Source organism: Phyllobates terribilis, unplaced genomic scaffold (genome assembly GCF_046119375.1).
Source record: "Phyllobates terribilis strain yellow unplaced genomic scaffold, ASM4611937v1 Scaffold_30__1_contigs__length_15301838, whole genome shotgun sequence".
Lineage (NCBI taxonomy): Eukaryota > Metazoa > Chordata > Amphibia > Anura > Dendrobatidae > Phyllobates > Phyllobates terribilis.
Genome location: NW_027362790.1, coordinates 9,056,693 through 9,077,400, shown reverse-complemented (window position 1 = coordinate 9,077,400; position 20,708 = coordinate 9,056,693). Strand labels below are relative to the sequence as shown.

At 43.0% G+C, this 20,708-nt stretch overlaps 13 non-coding genes and 1 pseudogene across 13 annotated transcripts; all 14 read left to right on the top strand.

Annotated features, from left to right (window-relative positions):
- Positions 1–3,093: 3,093 nt before the first annotated feature.
- LOC141179953 (U2 spliceosomal RNA) lies at positions 3,094–3,273 on the top strand (annotated as a pseudogene).
- A 1,115-nt stretch (positions 3,274–4,388) lies between these two features.
- Positions 4,389–4,579, top strand: LOC141179414 (U2 spliceosomal RNA). Its single transcript, XR_012255431.1, has one exon. It is a non-coding gene; the product is annotated as a U2 spliceosomal RNA (small nuclear RNA).
- A 1,115-nt stretch (positions 4,580–5,694) lies between these two features.
- LOC141178807 (U2 spliceosomal RNA) lies at positions 5,695–5,885 on the top strand. The gene has a single exon (XR_012254881.1). It is a non-coding gene; the product is annotated as a U2 spliceosomal RNA (small nuclear RNA).
- A 1,115-nt stretch (positions 5,886–7,000) lies between these two features.
- Positions 7,001–7,191, top strand: LOC141180539 (U2 spliceosomal RNA). Its single transcript, XR_012256275.1, has one exon. It is a non-coding gene; the product is annotated as a U2 spliceosomal RNA (small nuclear RNA).
- Positions 7,192–8,306: 1,115 nt separating this feature from the next.
- Positions 8,307–8,497, top strand: LOC141180527 (U2 spliceosomal RNA). The gene has a single exon (XR_012256264.1). It is a non-coding gene; the product is annotated as a U2 spliceosomal RNA (small nuclear RNA).
- Positions 8,498–9,612: 1,115 nt separating this feature from the next.
- On the top strand, positions 9,613–9,803 carry LOC141180515 (U2 spliceosomal RNA). Its single transcript, XR_012256253.1, has one exon. It is a non-coding gene; the product is annotated as a U2 spliceosomal RNA (small nuclear RNA).
- A 1,115-nt stretch (positions 9,804–10,918) lies between these two features.
- On the top strand, positions 10,919–11,109 carry LOC141180503 (U2 spliceosomal RNA). Its single transcript, XR_012256242.1, has one exon. It is a non-coding gene; the product is annotated as a U2 spliceosomal RNA (small nuclear RNA).
- Positions 11,110–12,222: 1,113 nt separating this feature from the next.
- LOC141180491 (U2 spliceosomal RNA) lies at positions 12,223–12,413 on the top strand. Its single transcript, XR_012256231.1, has one exon. It is a non-coding gene; the product is annotated as a U2 spliceosomal RNA (small nuclear RNA).
- A 1,115-nt stretch (positions 12,414–13,528) lies between these two features.
- On the top strand, positions 13,529–13,719 carry LOC141180477 (U2 spliceosomal RNA). The gene has a single exon (XR_012256219.1). It is a non-coding gene; the product is annotated as a U2 spliceosomal RNA (small nuclear RNA).
- A 1,114-nt stretch (positions 13,720–14,833) lies between these two features.
- Positions 14,834–15,024, top strand: LOC141180465 (U2 spliceosomal RNA). The gene has a single exon (XR_012256208.1). It is a non-coding gene; the product is annotated as a U2 spliceosomal RNA (small nuclear RNA).
- A 1,114-nt stretch (positions 15,025–16,138) lies between these two features.
- On the top strand, positions 16,139–16,329 carry LOC141180453 (U2 spliceosomal RNA). The gene has a single exon (XR_012256197.1). It is a non-coding gene; the product is annotated as a U2 spliceosomal RNA (small nuclear RNA).
- Positions 16,330–17,444: 1,115 nt separating this feature from the next.
- LOC141180441 (U2 spliceosomal RNA) lies at positions 17,445–17,635 on the top strand. The gene has a single exon (XR_012256186.1). It is a non-coding gene; the product is annotated as a U2 spliceosomal RNA (small nuclear RNA).
- Positions 17,636–18,749: 1,114 nt separating this feature from the next.
- LOC141180428 (U2 spliceosomal RNA) lies at positions 18,750–18,940 on the top strand. The gene has a single exon (XR_012256175.1). It is a non-coding gene; the product is annotated as a U2 spliceosomal RNA (small nuclear RNA).
- A 1,114-nt stretch (positions 18,941–20,054) lies between these two features.
- On the top strand, positions 20,055–20,245 carry LOC141180416 (U2 spliceosomal RNA). The gene has a single exon (XR_012256164.1). It is a non-coding gene; the product is annotated as a U2 spliceosomal RNA (small nuclear RNA).
- Positions 20,246–20,708: the final 463 nt, after the last annotated feature.

Sequence of the window (20,708 nt, the reverse complement as noted above, 5' to 3'; positions counted from 1 at the left end):
AAATAATGTAAAAGATGGTTCGGTTTCTTGTCTCAAGGGTATTTTATCTTCTTTTAACCTAAAAGATGCTTGGTGGTTGGACGGGCAGAAGAAGGAGTATGAAATTACTTGGGAAGGAAGAGGTTGTTCCTCGAGAATAGATTATTTGTTTATATCCAAGGATTTTACTTGTTCTAATTTTAAAACGCATAAAGCACCTTTTTCTGATCATAGAATAATTGAATGTACACTGATGGTAGAGGCGGATGAGGGAAAAAGGCCGTCTCATTGGAAACTGAATGTATCATTGTTACAGCATAAGGAGGTAAGGGAGGATTTTAAATTTTTCTTTGAGAAACTGAAATTAGAAAAGAAATGTTTTGACTCTACTTTTAAATGGTGGGACTACATGAAAAAGGAAGTTAAATTATTCTTTATGGAAGTAGGCAAGAGGAAAGCTGCGGATAAGCGCCAGTCATACAATAACCTTAATGCAAATCTACAGTGTCTGTATCAGTTTAGGAATAATGGAGTTAATGTGGAGGAGGAAATTATGGTGACGAAGGAAAAAATTCAAAAATGTCTGAGAGAAAAAGGAAAAGAAATTATCTTTAATTCTCGTGTGAAGGTGTTGGAGGAAGACGAGAAATGTACTAAATTCTTTTTTAAAAAAATCTGTGAGAAAAAGGCCTTTATGGGGGTTTTAGAGGGGGAAAGAAGTTTGGAGGGGAAAAAGATGAAAGTGAAAGAATTTTATGATAACCTGTTTTCAGCAAAAAATACAGATAGGTCTTTGAAGGAGCATTTTTTAGGAGGGTTGGATAAGTGTTTTACTAAGGAAAATAAATTATTATTATCAGAGGGTATTTCAAAAGAAGAAGTTTTTAATACAGTTAATACATTGCCAAACGGTAAGACACCAGGGTCGGATGGGCTACCCATTGAGTTTTATAAAATATTATGGGATATTGTGGGGAATGAATTTTATGAAATGTTTTTAAAAGTTGAGTCTTTATGTCGTGTCCCGGAGTCATGGTTGGAGGGGGTAATTGTTTTATTATACAAAAGAGGTGATAGAGAATTGCTAAAAAACTGGAGACCGATTACTCTTTTAAATACAGATTATAAAGTTTATGCGAAGCTGTTGGCAAATAGATTAAAGAAAGTGGTGAGTTCGGTGATAGATATAGACCAAACGTGTGCAGTTCCAACGCGGAAGATCAGTGACTCGTTGATTTTAATTAGAGACATAATATGGGATGTTTCCGATAGAAGACAGAAGATGGCGTTAATTACTCTGGATTTTGAAAAGGCTTATGATAGAGTCGCCCATGATTTTTTATTCGATGTTTTAAGGAGAATGGGTTGCCCGGATGATTTTAGTAAACGTATTAAATCCTTGTATCAAGCATGTTTTAGTAAAGTATCTGTAAATGGGTTTTTATCTGGAAGTGTAAAGATTAATTGTGGGGTGAAACAGGGATGCCCCTTATCCCCTATTCTTTTTATCTGTGCGATTGAGCCTCTTTTAACTGCTTTTAGGAAAGACAAAGTGATTAATGGTTTTTTTATTCCTGGGAGTTGGGGAGAGCAGGTTAAAGTGGTGGCTTTTATGGATGATGTGACTGTTTTTGTAAAAGATTTAAGAAGTATGAATAGGGTTTTAAGAACGGTTGAATGGTTTGGGGCGGCATCAGGTTTTAAGATCAATTTGGAGAAATCTGGTGTTTTAACGATGGGCGGTTTTATCTTAGAATCCGATTGTAAATTATTGAGAGTCTTTGAAGCAAAGATTTTAGGCATCTATTTTTCGGAAGAGTGTGGAAATGTAAAAAATTGGGAATCACTGTTGGAGAGGGTTAGGAAAAAGGTGTCTTTTTGGAATCTGAGAGAGCTAACGTTGGAAGGGAAGATTTTAATTATCAAGCAGGTTTTACTCCCAATGATTTTATATGTTGCAACCATTTTTATTCCACCTGTCAATGCGATGAAAAAAATTATTAAAGTATGTTTTAATTTTTTATGGAGATCAAAAATGGAAAGGGTTAAGCGCGAAGAATTGTATAAGCCAAAAAAGAAAGGTGGTAAAGGTTATCCTGATATCAAAGCCTTTTTATATGCAAAGTATATGGCAAACTGCATAAATATTTTATTAGGGTCAGAATCGAAGCTTAAAGCCTTTTCTATTTATAATTTGGGTTTCTATATAAGAAAATATAAGTGGGTGGACATGAGATTGAATAGACCTTATAGATTTTTACCCCCAAGTAACTATGTTGTGCTGGAAAAGATTTTGAGAGATTATGATCTAAAAGGTTTTGATCTTAAGGTACTGAGGTGTCATAAAAAGATATTACAAGTCTTGGAAGGAAGGTTAAACACTAGTCCAGTGGAGCACTTTATGCCAAAGATAGTGGACAGGATTTGGCTGAATGTAAACTATGTGTTCTTATCAAATGAACATAAAGATTTGTTATGGTGTATAATAAAGGATTGCTTACCGACACGAGAATTTCAGCATAGACGTGGTCTTGTTCGTTTTGAAAAATGTCCAAGACAGAGATGTGGAGGTAGTGAGACTCCTATGCACGTATTCTGGAATTGCGAGTTTGCACAAAAAGTCTGGAGGAAAATGTGCAATCTGATTAAAGCTGTGAGTAATGTTAATTTTTTAGATTTTAACAGGGTGTTCTATGGGATGGGTGTAAAGGAAGAAGATTTTAAGGTGGTGTGGGTGATTATAACATGTGTAAAGATGGCAATTTGGAAGGTGAGAAACATTTTGATTTTTAAACATAATGAAGTGTCTGTTGAACAGTGTATTAAGTTGTGTCTAAGTTATTTATTTATGTATTTTTGGAAGGACAAAATGGTTTTGGGCATAAGAAAAGCAGATGTATTGTGGAAGCAAAATGAATGGAATATACTTACTGTGTAGCCTTTGTTGTCATTGAAAATCTTTTTCTGGAAAAATACAAATATTAATTACAGGAAAAAAAAAAAAAAAAGTTAAAAAGAAAGTTAAGAAAAAGGAAAGAAGGAAATATATATGTATATATATATATATATATATATATATATATATAAAAAAAAAAAAAAAAAAAAAACACGATGATGGATAAAAAAAAAAAAAAAAAAAAATCTGTTCTTATCAGTTTAATATCTGATACGTCCCCTATCTGGGGACCATATATTAAATGGATTTTTAGAACAGGGAGATGGAAAAAGAGCTTGCTCTGTCCACTCCACGCATTGACCTGGTATTGCAGTATCTCCAGGACCGGTGCACCCCTTCTTTAATGCAGTTTCTAAAATCAGAAAGAATTGAATTCAATGTTTTTTGTTCATTTTGCTTGTTTGTCGGATTTTGGGATGGACTCTTTGGCTTTGCTTTTCTTCTCCTCATTGGATTTTTCATGTTCAAAGTTGCAGAAGCCAGATTACAAGCTCATTTTGGTTCAACTTCAGCAACTGTGCATTGCATTGCCATGTAATGTGATGCAATGCTATCTTTCTAGCTCTCCCTTTTTACTTCCTTTTGGATAAACAGACATATTAGGCAAGCATTTTGGAGCTTTCACCTAAATAACTACAGGTGGTGAGATAAGCTGCACAATATAATTGACCTTTCAGTATATTGTTGCACACACACCATCTATTTAGCAAATGCCCTTGTTATCAACAGCAGCCTTTTAAACTCACCTGAGCTAACAGGTATGTGCGCTGGTTACTCTGCTGCGCTTAAAATTTCTTTTTTGGTTTGCTACAATGCCTTTTCTGAAACGTTGTCTCCTTCTGCTGGAACACTGACTTCTTTCATTTAATGCCTGCAGACTATAAAAGAGAACCCAACCCAAAAAGTTTGGTTGATTAGTCTGTGGCATTCTGTTAAACTGTTGCTTATGGCGGTCTCTGTGAGCTTCTCAGCGACATTCAGCCAGCCAGGTATCCTGCCTGCAGTAGATGGAATGTGGCAATGGAACGCTGGCTGCGCGTGTCATAATAGGCTCTGAGCCTTTATATACCTGTGCACAGCAGCAGCCACCTTCAGTCTGCTGCTGGACAGCCAGCAGCAGCAGCAGCAGGAGAGGTATGTAATCAGGAGCCCTCCTGCTAAGGGTAGACAGCTGCTCGTTCCACCCCACCCCCCGCCTTAATTGGTTCTCCTCCCTTCCAACGGTGTTGAGGCGGGTGGGAACAGCAGGGGGTGAAGGTGCTGTGTTTAAAGAGGTGGAGTTATGCAGATCTAAAACGCGTGGATTGCAGCAGCAGCAAGCCGAAAAGTGCAGGCATGTAAGGGATCTAGAGGTTGACAACATGTCTTCTTAACGGGAGTCCAGGAGCTCATCTCCACAAATGGACTTTTCAGGATCCTTGGGTGGCTCCGTAGTTTGAAACCAATTCTGGTTATCGCTTCTCGGCCTTTTGGCTAAGATCAAGTGTAGTATCTGTTCTTATCAGTTTAATATCTGATACGTCCCCTATCTGGGGACCATATATTAAATGGATTTTTAGAACAGGGAGATGGAAAAAGAGCTTGCTCTGTCCACTCCACGCATTGACCTGGTATTGCAGTTTCTCCAGGACCGGTGCACCCCTTCTTTAATGCAGTTTCTAAAATCAGAAAGAATTGAATTCAATGTTTTTTGTTCATTTTGCTTGTTTGTCGGATTTTGGGATGGACTCTTTGGCTTTGCTTTTCTTCTCCTCATTGGATTTTTCATGTTCAAAGTTGCAGAAGCCAGATTACAAGCTCATTTTGGTTCAACTTCAGCAACTGTGCATTGCATTGCCATGTAATGTGATGCAATGCTATCTTTCTAGCTCTCCCTTTTTACTTCCTTTTGGATAAACAGACATATTAGGCAAGCATTTTGGAGCTTTCACCTAAATAACTACAGGTGGTGAGATAAGCTGCACAATATAATTGACCTTTCAGTATATTGTTGCACACACACCATCTATTTAGCAAATGCCCTTGTTATCAACAGCAGCCTTTTAAACTCACCTGAGCTAACAGGTATGTGCGCTGGTTACTCTGCTGCGCTTAAAATTTCTTTTTTGGTTTGCTACAATGCCTTTTCTGAAACGTTGTCTCCTTCTGCTGGAACACTGACTTCTTTCATTTAATGCCTGCAGACTATAAAAGAGAACCCAACCCAAAAAGTTTGGTTGATTAGTCTGTGGCATTCTGTTAAACTGTTGCTTATGGCGGTCTCTGTGAGCTTCTCAGCGACATTCAGCCAGCCAGGTATCCTGCCTGCAGTAGATGGAATGTGGCAATGGAACGCTGGCTGCGCGTGTCATAATAGGCTCTGAGCCTTTATATACCTGTGCACAGCAGCAGCCACCTTCAGTCTGCTGCTGGACAGCCAGCAGCAGCAGCAGCAGGAGAGGTATGTAATCAGGAGCCCTCCTGCTAAGGGTAGACAGCTGCTCGTTCCACCCCACCCCCCGCCTTAATTGGTTCTCCTCCCTTCCAACGGTGTTGAGGCGGGTGGGAACAGCAGGGGGTGAAGGTGCTGTGTTTAAAGAGGTGGAGTTATGCAGATCTAAAACGCGTGGATTGCAGCAGCAGCAAGCCGAAAAGTGCAGGCATGTAAGGGATCTAGAGGTTGACAACATGTCTTCTTAACGGGAGTCCAGGAGCTCATCTCCACAAATGGACTTTTCAGGATCCTTGGGTGGCTCCGTAGTTTGAAACCAATTCTGGTTATCGCTTCTCGGCCTTTTGGCTAAGATCAAGTGTAGTATCTGTTCTTATCAGTTTAATATCTGATACGTCCCCTATCTGGGGACCATATATTAAATGGATTTTTAGAACAGGGAGATGGAAAAAGAGCTTGCTCTGTCCACTCCACGCATTGACCTGGTATTGCAGTATCTCCAGGACCGGTGCACCCCTTCTTTAATGCAGTTTCTAAAATCAGAAAGAATTGAATTCAATGTTTTTTGTTCATTTTGCTTGTTTGTCGGATTTTGGGATGGACTCTTTGGCTTTGCTTTTCTTCTCCTCATTGGATTTTTCATGTTCAAAGTTGCAGAAGCCAGATTACAAGCTCATTTTGGTTCAACTTCAGCAACTGTGCATTGCATTGCCATGTAATGTGATGCAATGCTATCTTTCTAGCTCTCCCTTTTTACTTCCTTTTGGATAAACAGACATATTAGGCAAGCATTTTGGAGCTTTCACCTAAATAACTACAGGTGGTGAGATAAGCTGCACAATATAATTGACCTTTCAGTATATTGTTGCACACACACCATCTATTTAGCAAATGCCCTTGTTATCAACAGCAGCCTTTTAAACTCACCTGAGCTAACAGGTATGTGCGCTGGTTACTCTGCTGCGCTTAAAATTTCTTTTTTGGTTTGCTACAATGCCTTTTCTGAAACGTTGTCTCCTTCTGCTGGAACACTGACTTCTTTCATTTAATGCCTGCAGACTATAAAAAAGAACCCAACCCAAAAAGTTTGGTTGATTAGTCTGTGGCATTCTGTTAAACTGTTGCTTATGGCGGTCTCTGTGAGCTTCTCAGCGACATTCAGCCAGCCAGGTATCCTGCCTGCAGTAGATGGAATGTGGCAATGGAACGCTGGCTGCGCGTGTCATAATAGGCTCTGAGCCTTTATATACCTGTGCACAGCAGCAGCCACCTTCAGTCTGCTGCTGGACAGCCAGCAGCAGCAGCAGCAGGAGAGGTATGTAATCAGGAGCCCTCCTGCTAAGGGTAGACAGCTGCTCGTTCCACCCCACCCCCCGCCTTAATTGGTTCTCCTCCCTTCCAACGGTGTTGAGGCGGGTGGGAACAGCAGGGGGTGAAGGTGCTGTGTTTAAAGAGGTGGAGTTATGCAGATCTAAAACGCGTGGATTGCAGCAGCAGCAATCCGAAAAGTGCAGGCATGTAAGGGATCTAGAGGTTGACAACATGTCTTCTTAACGGGAGTCCAGGAGCTCATCTCCACAAATGGACTTTTCAGGATCCTTGGGTGGCTCCGTAGTTTGAAACCAATTCTGGTTATCGCTTCTCGGCCTTTTGGCTAAGATCAAGTGTAGTATCTGTTCTTATCAGTTTAATATCTGATACGTCCCCTATCTGGGGACCATATATTAAATGGATTTTTAGAACAGGGAGATGGAAAAAGAGCTTGCTCTGTCCACTCCACGCATTGACCTGGTATTGCAGTATCTCCAGGACCGGTGCACCCCTTCTTTAATGCAGTTTCTAAAATCAGAAAGAATTGAATTCAATGTTTTTTGTTCATTTTGCTTGTTTGTCGGATTTTGGGATGGACTCTTTGGCTTTGCTTTTCTTCTCCTCATTGGATTTTTCATGTTCAAAGTTGCAGAAGCCAGATTACAAGCTCATTTTGGTTCAACTTCAGCAACTGTGCATTGCATTGCCATGTAATGTGATGCAATGCTATCTTTCTAGCTCTCCCTTTTTACTTCCTTTTGGATAAACAGACATATTAGGCAAGCATTTTGGAGCTTTCACCTAAATAACTACAGGTGGTGAGATAAGCTGCACAATATAATTGACCTTTCAGTATATTGTTGCACACACACCATCTATTTAGCAAATGCCCTTGTTATCAACAGCAGCCTTTTAAACTCACCTGAGCTAACAGGTATGTGCGCTGGTTACTCTGCTGCGCTTAAAATTTCTTTTTTGGTTTGCTACAATGCCTTTTCTGAAACGTTGTCTCCTTCTGCTGGAACACTGACTTCTTTCATTTAATGCCTGCAGACTATAAAAGAGAACCCAACCCAAAAAGTTTGGTTGATTAGTCTGTGGCATTCTGTTAAACTGTTGCTTATGGCGGTCTCTGTGAGCTTCTCAGCGACATTCAGCCAGCCAGGTATCCTGCCTGCAGTAGATGGAATGTGGCAATGGAACGCTGGCTGCGCGTGTCATAATAGGCTCTGAGCCTTTATATACCTGTGCACAGCAGCAGCCACCTTCAGTCTGCTGCTGGACAGCCAGCAGCAGCAGCAGCAGGAGAGGTATGTAATCAGGAGCCCTCCTGCTAAGGGTAGACAGCTGCTCGTTCCACCCCACCCCCCGCCTTAATTGGTTCTCCTCCCTTCCAACGGTGTTGAGGCGGGTGGGAACAGCAGGGGGTGAAGGTGCTGTGTTTAAAGAGGTGGAGTTATGCAGATCTAAAACGCGTGGATTGCAGCAGCAGCAAGCCGAAAAGTGCAGGCATGTAAGGGATCTAGAGGTTGACAACATGTCTTCTTAACGGGAGTCCAGGAGCTCATCTCCACAAATGGACTTTTCAGGATCCTTGGGTGGCTCCGTAGTTTGAAACCAATTCTGGTTATCGCTTCTCGGCCTTTTGGCTAAGATCAAGTGTAGTATCTGTTCTTATCAGTTTAATATCTGATACGTCCCCTATCTGGGGACCATATATTAAATGGATTTTTAGAACAGGGAGATGGAAAAAGAGCTTGCTCTGTCCACTCCACGCATTGACCTGGTATTGCAGTATCTCCAGGACCGGTGCACCCCTTCTTTAATGCAGTTTCTAAAATCAGAAAGAATTGAATTCAATGTTTTTTGTTCATTTTGCTTGTTTGTCGGATTTTGGGATGGACTCTTTGGCTTTGCTTTTCTTCTCCTCATTGGATTTTTCATGTTCAAAGTTGCAGAAGCCAGATTACAAGCTCATTTTGGTTCAACTTCAGCAACTGTGCATTGCATTGCCATGTAATGTGATGCAATGCTATCTTTCTAGCTCTCCCTTTTTACTTCCTTTTGGATAAACAGACATATTAGGCAAGCATTTTGGAGCTTTCACCTAAATAACTACAGGTGGTGAGATAAGCTGCACAATATAATTGACCTTTCAGTATATTGTTGCACACACACCATCTATTTAGCAAATGCCCTTGTTATCAACAGCAGCCTTTTAAACTCACCTGAGCTAACAGGTATGTGCGCTGGTTACTCTGCTGCGCTTAAAATTTCTTTTTTGGTTTGCTACAATGCCTTTTCTGAAACGTTGTCTCCTACTGCTGGAACACTGACTTCTTTCATTTAATGCCTGCAGACTATAAAAGAGAACCCAACCCAAAAAGTTTGGTTGATTAGTCTGTGGCATTCTGTTAAACTGTTGCTTATGGCGGTCTCTGTGAGCTTCTCAGCGACATTCAGCCAGCCAGGTATCCTGCCTGCAGTAGATGGAATGTGGCAATGGAACGCTGGCTGCGCGTGTCATAATAGGCTCTGAGCCTTTATATACCTGTGCACAGCAGCAGCCACCTTCAGTCTGCTGCTGGACAGCCAGCAGCAGCAGCAGCAGGAGAGGTATGTAATCAGGAGCCCTCCTGCTAAGGGTAGACAGCTGCTCGTTCCACCCCACCCCCCGCCTTAATTGGTTCTCCTCCCTTCCAACGGTGTTGAGGCGGGTGGGAACAGCAGGGGGTGAAGGTGCTGTGTTTAAAGAGGTGGAGTTATGCAGATCTAAAACGCGTGGATTGCAGCAGCAGCAAGCCGAAAAGTGCAGGCATGTAAGGGATCTAGAGGTTGACAACATGTCTTCTTAACGGGAGTCCAGGAGCTCATCTCCACAAATGGACTTTTCAGGATCCTTGGGTGGCTCCGTAGTTTGAAACCAATTCTGGTTATCGCTTCTCGGCCTTTTGGCTAAGATCAAGTGTAGTATCTGTTCTTATCAGTTTAATATCTGATACGTCCCCTATCTGGGGACCATATATTAAATGGATTTTTAGAACAGGGAGATGGAAAAAGAGCTTGCTCTGTCCACTCCACGCATTGACCTGGTATTGCAGTATCTCCAGGACCGGTGCACCCCTTCTTTAATGCAGTTTCTAAAATCAGAAAGAATTGAATTCAATGTTTTTTGTTCATTTTGCTTGTTTGTCGGATTTTGGGATGGACTCTTTGGCTTTGCTTTTCTTCTCCTCATTGGATTTTTCATGTTCAAAGTTGCAGAAGCCAGATTACAAGCTCATTTTGGTTCAACTTCAGCAACTGTGCATTGCATTGCCATGTAATGTGATGCAATGCTATCTTTCTAGCTCTCCCTTTTTACTTCCTTTTGGATAAACAGACATATTAGGCAAGCATTTTGGAGCTTTCACCTAAATAACTACAGGTGGTGAGATAAGCTGCACAATATAATTGACCTTTCAGTATATTGTTGCACACACACCATCTATTTAGCAAATGCCCTTGTTATCAACAGCAGCCTTTTAAACTCACCTGAGCTAACAGGTATGTGCGCTGGTTACTCTGCTGCGCTTAAAATTTCTTTTTTGGTTTGCTACAATGCCTTTTCTGAAACGTTGTCTCCTTCTGCTGGAACACTGACTTCTTTCATTTAATGCCTGCAGACTATAAAAGAGAACCCAACCCAAAAAGTTTGGTTGATTAGTCTGTGGCATTCTGTTAAACTGTTGCTTATGGCGGTCTCTGTGAGCTTCTCAGCGACATTCAGCCAGCCAGGTATCCTGCCTGCAGTAGATGGAATGTGGCAATGGAACGCTGGCTGCGCGTGTCATAATAGGCTCTGAGCCTTTATATACCTGTGCACAGCAGCAGCCACCTTCAGTCTGCTGCTGGACAGCCAGCAGCAGCAGCAGCAGGAGAGGTATGTAATCAGGAGCCCTCCTGCTAAGGGTAGACAGCTGCTCGTTCCACCCCACCCCCCGCCTTAATTGGTTCTCCTCCCTTCCAACGGTGTTGAGGCGGGTGGGAACAGCAGGGGGTGAAGGTGCTGTGTTTAAAGAGGTGGAGTTATGCAGATCTAAAACGCGTGGATTGCAGCAGCAGCAAGCCGAAAAGTGCAGGCATGTAAGGGATCTAGAGGTTGACAACATGTCTTCTTAACGGGAGTCCAGGAGCTCATCTCCACAAATGGACTTTTCAGGATCCTTGGGTGGCTGCGTAGTTTGAAACCAATTCTGGTTATCGCTTCTCGGCCTTTTGGCTAAGATCAAGTGTAGTATCTGTTCTTATCAGTTTAATATCTGATACGTCCCCTATCTGGGGACCATATATTAAATGGATTTTTAGAACAGGGAGATGGAAAAAGAGCTTGCTCTGTCCACTCCACGCATTGACCTGGTATTGCAGTATCTCCAGGACCGGTGCACCCCTTCTTTAATGCAGTTTCTAAAATCAGAAAGAATTGAATTCAATGTTTTTTGTTAATTTTGCTTGTTTGTCGGATTTTGGGATGGACTCTTTGGCTTTGCTTTTCTTCTCCTCATTGGATTTTTCATGTTCAAAGTTGCAGAAGCCAGATTACAAGCTCATTTTGGTTCAACTTCAGCAACTGTGCATTGCATTGCCATGTAATGTGATGCAATGCTATCTTTCTAGCTCTCCCTTTTTACTTCCTTTTGGATAAACAGACATATTAGGCAAGCATTTTGGAGCTTTCACCTAAATAACTACAGGTGGTGAGATAAGCTGCACAATATAATTGACCTTTCAGTATATTGTTGCACACACCATCTATTTAGCAAATGCCCTTGTTATCAACAGCAGCCTTTTAAACTCACCTGAGCTAACAGGTATGTGCGCTGGTTACTCTGCTGCGCTTAAAATTTCTTTTTTGGTTTGCTACAATGCCTTTTCTGAAACGTTGTCTCCTTCTGCTGGAACACTGACTTCTTTCATTTAATGCCTGCAGACTATAAAAGAGAACCCAACCCAAAAAGTTTGGTTGATTAGTCTGTGGCATTCTGTTAAACTGTTGCTTATGGCGGTCTCTGTGAGCTTCTCAGCGACATTCAGCCAGCCAGGTATCCTGCCTGCAGTAGATGGAATGTGGCAATGGAACGCTGGCTGCGCGTGTCATAATAGGCTCTGAGCCTTTATATACCTGTGCACAGCAGCAGCCACCTTCAGTCTGCTGCTGGACAGCCAGCAGCAGCAGCAGCAGGAGAGGTATGTAATCAGGAGCCCTCCTGCTAAGGGTAGACAGCTGCTCGTTCCACCCCACCCCCCGCCTTAATTGGTTCTCCTCCCTTCCAACGGTGTTGAGGCGGGTGGGAACAGCAGGGGGTGAAGGTGCTGTGTTTAAAGAGGTGGAGTTATGCAGATCTAAAACGCGTGGATTGCAGCAGCAGCAAGCCGAAAAGTGCAGGCATGTAAGGGATCTAGAGGTTGACAACATGTCTTCTTAACGGGAGTCCAGGAGCTCATCTCCACAAATGGACTTTTCAGGATCCTTGGGTGGCTCCGTAGTTTGAAACCAATTCTGGTTATCGCTTCTCGGCCTTTTGGCTAAGATCAAGTGTAGTATCTGTTCTTATCAGTTTAATATCTGATACGTCCCCTATCTGGGGACCATATATTAAATGGATTTTTAGAACAGGGAGATGGAAAAAGAGCTTGCTCTGTCCACTCCACGCATTGACCTGGTATTGCAGTATCTCCAGGACCGGTGCACCCCTTCTTTAATGCAGTTTCTAAAATCAGAAAGAATTGAATTCAATGTTTTTTGTTCATTTTGCTTGTTTGTCGGATTTTGGGATGGACTCTTTGGCTTTGCTTTTCTTCTCCTCATTGGATTTTTCATGTTCAAAGTTGCAGAAGCCAGATTACAAGCTCATTTTGGTTCAACTTCAGCAACTGTGCATTGCATTGCCATGTAATGTGATGCAATGCTATCTTTCTAGCTCTCCCTTTTTACTTCCTTTTGGATAAACAGACATATTAGGCAAGCATTTTGGAGCTTTCACCTAAATAACTACAGGTGGTGAGATAAGCTGCACAATATAATTGACCTTTCAGTATATTGTTGCACACACACCATCTATTTAGCAAATGCCCTTGTTATCAACAGCAGCCTTTTAAACTCACCTGAGCTAACAGGTATGTGCGCTGGTTACTCTGCTGCGCTTAAAATTTCTTTTTTGGTTTGCTACAATGCCTTTTCTGAAACGTTGTCTCCTTCTGCTGGAACACTGACTTCTTTCATTTAATGCCTGCAGACTATAAAAGAGAACCCAACCCAAAAAGTTTGGTTGATTAGTCTGTGGCATTCTGTTAAACTGTTGCTTATGGCGGTCTCTGTGAGCTTCTCAGCGACATTCAGCCAGCCAGGTATCCTGCCTGCAGTAGATGGAATGTGGCAATGGAACGCTGGCTGCGCGTGTCATAATAGGCTCTGAGCCTTTATATACCTGTGCACAGCAGCAGCCACCTTCAGTCTGCTGCTGGACAGCCAGCAGCAGCAGCAGCAGGAGAGGTATGTAATCAGGAGCCCTCCTGCTAAGGGTAGACAGCTGCTCGTTCCACCCCACCCCCCGCCTTAATTGGTTCTCCTCCATTCCAACGGTGTTGAGGCGGGTGGGAACAGCAGGGGGTGAAGGTGCTGTGTTTAAAGAGGTGGAGTTATGCAGATCTAAAACGCGTGGATTGCAGCAGCAGCAAGCCGAAAAGTGCAGGCATGTAAGGGATCTAGAGGTTGACAACATGTCTTCTTAACGGGAGTCCAGGAGCTCATCTCCACAAATGGACTTTTCAGGATCCTTGGGTGGCTCCGTAGTTTGAAACCAATTCTGGTTATCGCTTCTCGGCCTTTTGGCTAAGATCAAGTGTAGTATCTGTTCTTATCAGTTTAATATCTGATACGTCCCCTATCTGGGGACCATATATTAAATGGATTTTTAGAACAGGGAGATGGAAAAAGAGCTTGCTCTGTCCACTCCACGCATTGACCTGGTATTGCAGTATCTCCAGGACCGGTGCACCCCTTCTTTAATGCAGTTTCTAAAATCAGAAAGAATTGAATTCAATGTTTTTTGTTCATTTTGCTTGTTTGTCGGATTTTGGGATGGACTCTTTGGCTTTGCTTTTCTTCTCCTCATTGGATTTTTCATGTTCAAAGTTGCAGAAGCCAGATTACAAGCTCATTTTGGTTCAACTTCAGCAACTGTGCATTGCATTGCCATGTAATGTGATGCAATGCTATCTTTCTAGCTCTCCCTTTTTACTTCCTTTTGGATAAACAGACATATTAGGCAAGCATTTTGGAGCTTTCACCTAAATAACTACAGGTGGTGAGATAAGCTGCACAATATAATTGACCTTTCAGTATATTGTTGCACACACACCATCTATTTAGCAAATGCCCTTGTTATCAACAGCAGCCTTTTAAACTCACCTGAGCTAACAGGTATGTGCGCTGGTTACTCTGCTGCGCTTAAAATTTCTTTTTTGGTTTGCTACAATGCCTTTTCTGAAACGTTGTCTCCTTCTGCTGGAACACTGACTTCTTTCATTTAATGCCTGCAGACTATAAAAGAGAACCCAACCCAAAAAGTTTGGTTGATTAGTCTGTGGCATTCTGTTAAACTGTTGCTTATGGCGGTCTCTGTGAGCTTCTCAGCGACATTCAGCCAGCCAGGTATCCTGCCTGCAGTAGATGGAATGTGGCAATGGAACGCTGGCTGCGCGTGTCATAATAGGCTCTGAGCCTTTATATACCTGTGCACAGCAGCAGCCACCTTCAGTCTGCTGCTGGACAGCCAGCAGCAGCAGCAGCAGGAGAGGTATGTAATCAGGAGCCCTCCTGCTAAGGGTAGACAGCTGCTCGTTCCACCCCACCCCCCGCCTTAATTGGTTCTCCTCCCTTCCAACGGTGTTGAGGCGGGTGGGAACAGCAGGGGGTGAAGGTGCTGTGTTTAAAGAGGTGGAGTTATGCAGATCTAAAACGCGTGGATTGCAGCAGCAGCAAGCCGAAAAGTGCAGGCATGTAAGGGATCTAGAGGTTGACAAAATGTCTTCTTAACGGGAGTCCAGGAGCTCATCTCCACAAATGGACTTTTCAGGATCCTTGGGTGGCTCCGTAGTTGAAACCAATTCTGGTTATCGCTTCTCGGCCTTTTGGCTAAGATCAAGTGTAGTATCTGTTCTTATCAGTTTAATATCTGATACGTCCCCTATCTGGGGACCATATATTAAATGGATTTTTAGAACAGGGAGATGGAAAAAGAGCTTGCTCTGTCCACTCCACGCATTGACCTGGTATTGCAGTATCTCCAGGACCGGTGCACCCCTTCTTTAATGCAGTTTCTAAAATCAGAAAGAATTGAATTCAATGTTTTTTGTTCATTTTGCTTGTTTGTCGGATTTTGGGATGGACTCTTTGGCTTTGCTTTTCTTCTCCTCATTGGATTTTTCATGTTCAAAGTTGCAGAAGCCAGATTACAAGCTCATTTTGGTTCAACTTCAGCAACTGTGCATTGCATTGCCATGTAATGTGATGCAATGCTATCTTTCTAGCTCTCCCTTTTTACTTCCTTTTGGATAAACAGACATATTAGGCAAGCATTTTGGAGCTTTCACCTAAATAACTACAGGTGGTGAGATAAGCTGCACAATATAATTGACCTTTCAGTATATTGTTGCACACACACCATCTATTTAGCAAATGCCCTTGTTATCAACAGCAGCCTTTTAAACTCACCTGAGCTAACAGGTATGTGCGCTGGTTACTCTGCTGCGCTTAAAATTTCTTTTTTGGTTTGCTACAATGCCTTTTCTGAAACGTTGTCTCCTTCTGCTGGAACACTGACTTCTTTCATTTAATGCCTGCAGACTATAAAAGGGAACCCAACCCAAAAAGTTTGGTTGATTAGTCTGTGGCATTCTGTTAAACTGTTGCTTATGGCGGTCTCTGTGAGCTTCTCAGCGACATTCAGCCAGCCAGGTATCCTGCCTGCAGTAGATGGAATGTGGCAATGGAACGCTGGCTGCGTGTGTCATAATAGGCTCTGAGCCTTTATATACCTGTGCACAGCAGCAGCCACCTTCAGTCTGCTGCTGGACAGCCAGCAGCAGCAGCAGCAGGAGAGGTATGTAATCAGGAGCCCTCCTGCTAAGGGTAGACAGCTGCTCGTTCCACCCCACCCCCCGCCTTAATTGGTTCTCCTCCCTTCCAACGGTGTTGAGGCGGGTGGGAACAGCAGGGGTGAAGGTGCTGTGTTTAAAGAGGTGGAGTTATGCAGATCTAAAACGCGTGGATTGCAGCAGCAGCAAGCCGAAAAGTGCAGGCATGTAAGGGATCTAGAGGTTGACAACATGTCTTCTTAACGGGAGTCCAGGAGCTCATCTCCACAAATGGACTTTTCAGGATCCTTGGGTGGCTCCGTAGTTTGAAACCAATTCTGGTTATCGCTTCTCGGCCTTTTGGCTAAGATCAAGTGTAGTATCTGTTCTTATCAGTTTAATATCTGATACGTCCCCTATCTGGGGACCATATATTAAATGGATTTTTAGAACAGGGAGATGGAAAAAGAGCTTGCTCTGTCCACTCCACGCATTGACCTGGTATTGCAGTATCTCCAGGACCGGTGCACCCCTTCTTTAATGCAGTTTCTAAAATCAGAAAGAATTGAATTCAATGTTTTTTGTTCATTTTGCTTGTTTGTCGGATTTTGGGATGGACTCTTTGGCTTTGCTTTTCTTCTCCTCATTGGATTTTTCATGTTCAAAGTTGCAGAAGCCAGATTACAAGCTCATTTTGGTTCAACTTCAGCAACTGTGCATTGCATTGCCATGTAATGTGATGCAATGCTATCTTTCTAGCTCTCCCTTTTTACTTCCTTTTGGATAAACAGACATATTAGGCAAGCATTTTGGAGCTTTCACCTAAATAACTACAGGTGGTGAGATAAGCTGCACAATATAATTGACCTTTCAGTATATTGTTGCACACACACCATCTATTTAGCAAATGCCCTTGTTATCAACAGCAGCCTTTTAAACTCACCTGAGCTAACAGGTATGTGCGCTGGTTACTCTGCTGCGCTTAAAATTTCTTTTTTGGTTTGCTACAATGCCTTTTCTGAAACGTTGTCTCCTTCTGCTGGAACACTGACTTCTTTCATTTAATGCCTGCAGACTATAAAAGAGAACCCAACCCAAAAAGTTTGGTTGATTAGTCTGTGGCATTCTGTTAAACTGTTGCTTATGGCGGTCTCTGTGAGCTTCTCAGCGACATTCAGCCAGCCAGGTATCCTGCCTGCAGTAGATGGAATGTGGCAATGGAACGCTGGCTGCGCGTGTCATAATAGGCTCTGAGCCTTTATATACCTGTGCACAGCAGCAGCCACCTTCAGTCTGCTGCTGGACAGCCAGCAGCAGCAGCAGCAGGAGAGGTATGTAATCAGGAGCCCTCCTGCTAAGGGTAGACAGCTGCTCGTTCCACCCCACCCCCCGCCTTAATTGGTTCTCCTCCCTTCCAACGGTGTTGAGGCGGGTGGGAACAGCAGGGGGTGAAGGTGCTGTGTTTAAAGAGGTGGAGTTATGCAGATCTAAAACGCGTGGATTGCAGCAGCAGCAAGCCGAAAAGTGCAGGCATGTAAGGGATCTAGAGGTTGACAACATGTCTTCTTAACGGGAGTCCAGGAGCTCATCTCCACAAATGGACTTTTCAGGATCCTTGGGTGGCTCCGTAGTTTGAAACCAATTCTGGTTATCGCTTCTCGGCCTTTTGGCTAAGATCAAGTGTAGTATCTGTTCTTATCAGTTTAATATCTGATACGTCCCCTATCTGGGGACCATATATTAAATGGATTTTTAGAACAGGGAGATGGAAAAAGAGCTTGCTCTGTCCACTCCACGCATTGACCTGGTATTGCAGTATCTCCAGGACCGGTGCACCCCTTCTTTAATGCAGTTTCTAAAATCAGAAAGAATTGAATTCAATGTTTTTTGTTCATTTTGCTTGTTTGTCGGATTTTGGGATGGACTCTTTGGCTTTGCTTTTCTTCTCCTCATTGGATTTTTCATGTTCAAAGTTGCAGAAGCCAGATTACAAGCTCATTTTGGTTCAACTTCAGCAACTGTGCATTGCATTGCCATGTAATGTGATGCAATGCTATCTTTCTAGCTCTCCCTTTTTACTTCCTTTTGGATAAACAGACATATTACGCAAGCATTTTGGAGCTTTCACCTAAATAACTACAGGTGGTGAGATAAGCTGCACAATATAATTGACCTTTCAGTATATTGTTGCACACACACCATCTATTTAGCAAATGCCCTTGTTATCAACAGCAGCCTTTTAAACTCACCTGAGCTAACAGGTATGTGCGCTGGTTACTCTGCTGCGCTTAAAATTTCTTTTTTGGTTTGCTACAATGCCTTTTCTGAAACGTTGTCTCCTTCTGCTGGAACACTGACTTCTTTCATTTAATGCCTGCAGACTATAAAAGAGAACCCAACCCAAAAAGTTTGGTTGATTAGTCTGTGGCATTCTGTTAAACTGTTGCTTATGGCGGTCTCTGTGAGCTTCTCAGCGACATTCAGCCAGCCAGGTATCCTGCCTGCAGTAGATGGAATGTGGCAATGGAACGCTGGCTGCGCGTGTCATAATAGGCTCTGAGCCTTTATATACCTGTGCACAGCAGCAGCCACCTTCAGTCTGCTGCTGGACAGCCAGCAGCAGCAGCAGCAGGAGAGGTATGTAATCAGGAGCCCTCCTGCTAAGGGTAGACAGCTGCTCGTTCCACCCCACCCCCCGCCTTAATTGGTTCTCCTCCCTTCCAACGGTGTTGAGGCGGGTGGGAACAGCAGGGGGTGAAGGTGCTGTGTTTAAAGAGGTGGAGTTATGCAGATCTAAAACGCGTGGATTGCAGCAGCAGCAAGCCGAAAAGTGCAGGCATGTAAGGGATCTAGAGGTTGACAACATGTCTTCTTAACGGGAGTCCAGGAGCTCATCTCCACAAATGGACTTTTCAGGATCCTTGGGTGGCTCCGTACTTGAAACCAATTCTGGTTATCGCTTCTCGGCCTTTTGGCTAAGATCAAGTGTAGTATCTGTTCTTATCAGTTTAATATCTGATACGTCCCCTATCTGGGGACCATATATTAAATGGATTTTTAGAACAGGGAGATGGAAAAAGAGCTTGCTCTGTCCACTCCACGCATTGACCTGGTATTGCAGTATCTCCAGGACCGGTGCACCCCTTCTTTAATGCAGTTTCTAAAATCAGAAAGAATTGAATTCAATGTTTTTTGTTCATTTTGCTTGTTTGTCGGATTTTGGGATGGACTCTTTGGCTTTGCTTTTCTTCTCCTCATTGGATTTTTCATGTTCAAAGTTGCAGAAGCCAGATTACAAGCTCATTTTGGTTCAACTTCAGCAACTGTGCATTGCATTGCCATGTAATGTGATGCAATGCTATCTTTCTAGCTCTCCCTTTTTACTTCCTTTTGGATAAACAGACATATTAGGCAAGCATTTTGGAGCTTTCACCTAAATAACTACAGGTGGTGAGATAAGCTGCACAATATAATTGACCTTTCAGTATATTGTTGCACACACACCATCTATTTAGCAAATGCCCTTGTTATCAACAGCAGCCTTTTAAACTCACCTGAGCTAACAGGTATGTGCGCTGGTTACTCTGCTGCGCTTAAAATTTCTTTTTTGGTTTGCTACAATGCCTTTTCTGAAACATTGTCTCCTTCTGCTGGAACACTGACTTCTTTCATTTAATGCCTGCAGACTATAAAAGGGAACCCAACCCAAAAAGTTTGGTTGATTAGTCTGTGGCATTCTGTTAAACTGTTGCTTATGGCGGTCTCTGTGAGCTTCTCAGCGACATTCAGCCAGCCAGGTATCCTGCCTGCAGTAGATGGAATGTGGCAATGGAACGCTGGCTGCGTGTGTCATAATAGGCTCTGAGCCTTTATATACCTGTGCACAGCAGCAGCCACCTTCAGTCTGCTGCTGGACAGCCAGCAGCAGCAGCAGCAGGAGAGGTATGTAATCAGGAGCCCTCCTGCTAAGGGTAGACAGCTGCTCGTTCCACCCCACCCCCCGCCTTAATTGGTTCTCCTCCCTTCCAACGGTGTTGAGGCGGGTGGGAACAGCAGGGGTGAAGGTGCTGTGTTTAAAGAGGTGGAGTTATGCAGATCTAAAACGCGTGGATTGCAGCAGCAGCAAGCCGAAAAGTGCAGGCATGTAAGGGATCTAGAGGTTGACAACATGTCTTCTTAACGGGAGTCCAGGAGCTCATCTCCACAAATGGACTTTTCAGGATCCTTGGGTGGCTCCGTAGTTTGAAACCAATTCTGGTTATCGCTTCTCGGCCTTTTGGCTAAGATCAAGTGTAGTATCTGTTCTTATCAGTTTAATATCTGATACGTCCCCTATCTGGGGACCATATATTAAATGGATTTTTAGAACAGGGAGATGGAAAAAGAGCTTGCTCTGTCCACTCCACGCATTGACCTGGTATTGCAGTATCTCCAGGACCGGTGCACCCCTTCTTTAATGCAGTTTCTAAAATCAGAAAGAATTGAATTCAATGTTTTTTGTTCATTTTGCTTGTTTGTCGGATTTTGGGATGGACTCTTTGGCTTTGCTTTTCTTCTCCTCATTGGATTTTTCATGTTCAAAGTTGCAGAAGCCAGATTACAAGCTCATTTTGGTTCAACTTCAGCAATTGTGCATTGCATTGCCATGTAATGTGATGCAATGCTATCTTTCTAGCTCTCCCTTTTTACTTCCTTTTGGATAAACAGACATATTAGGCAAGCATTTTGGAGCTTTCACCTAAATAACTACAGGTGGTGAGATAAGCTGCACAATATAATTGACCTTTCAGTATATTGTTGCACACACACCATCTATTTAGCAAATGCCCTTGTTATCAACAGCAGCCTTTTAAACTCACCTGAGCTAACAGGTATGTGCGCTGGTTACTCTGCTGCGCTTAAAATTTCTTTTTT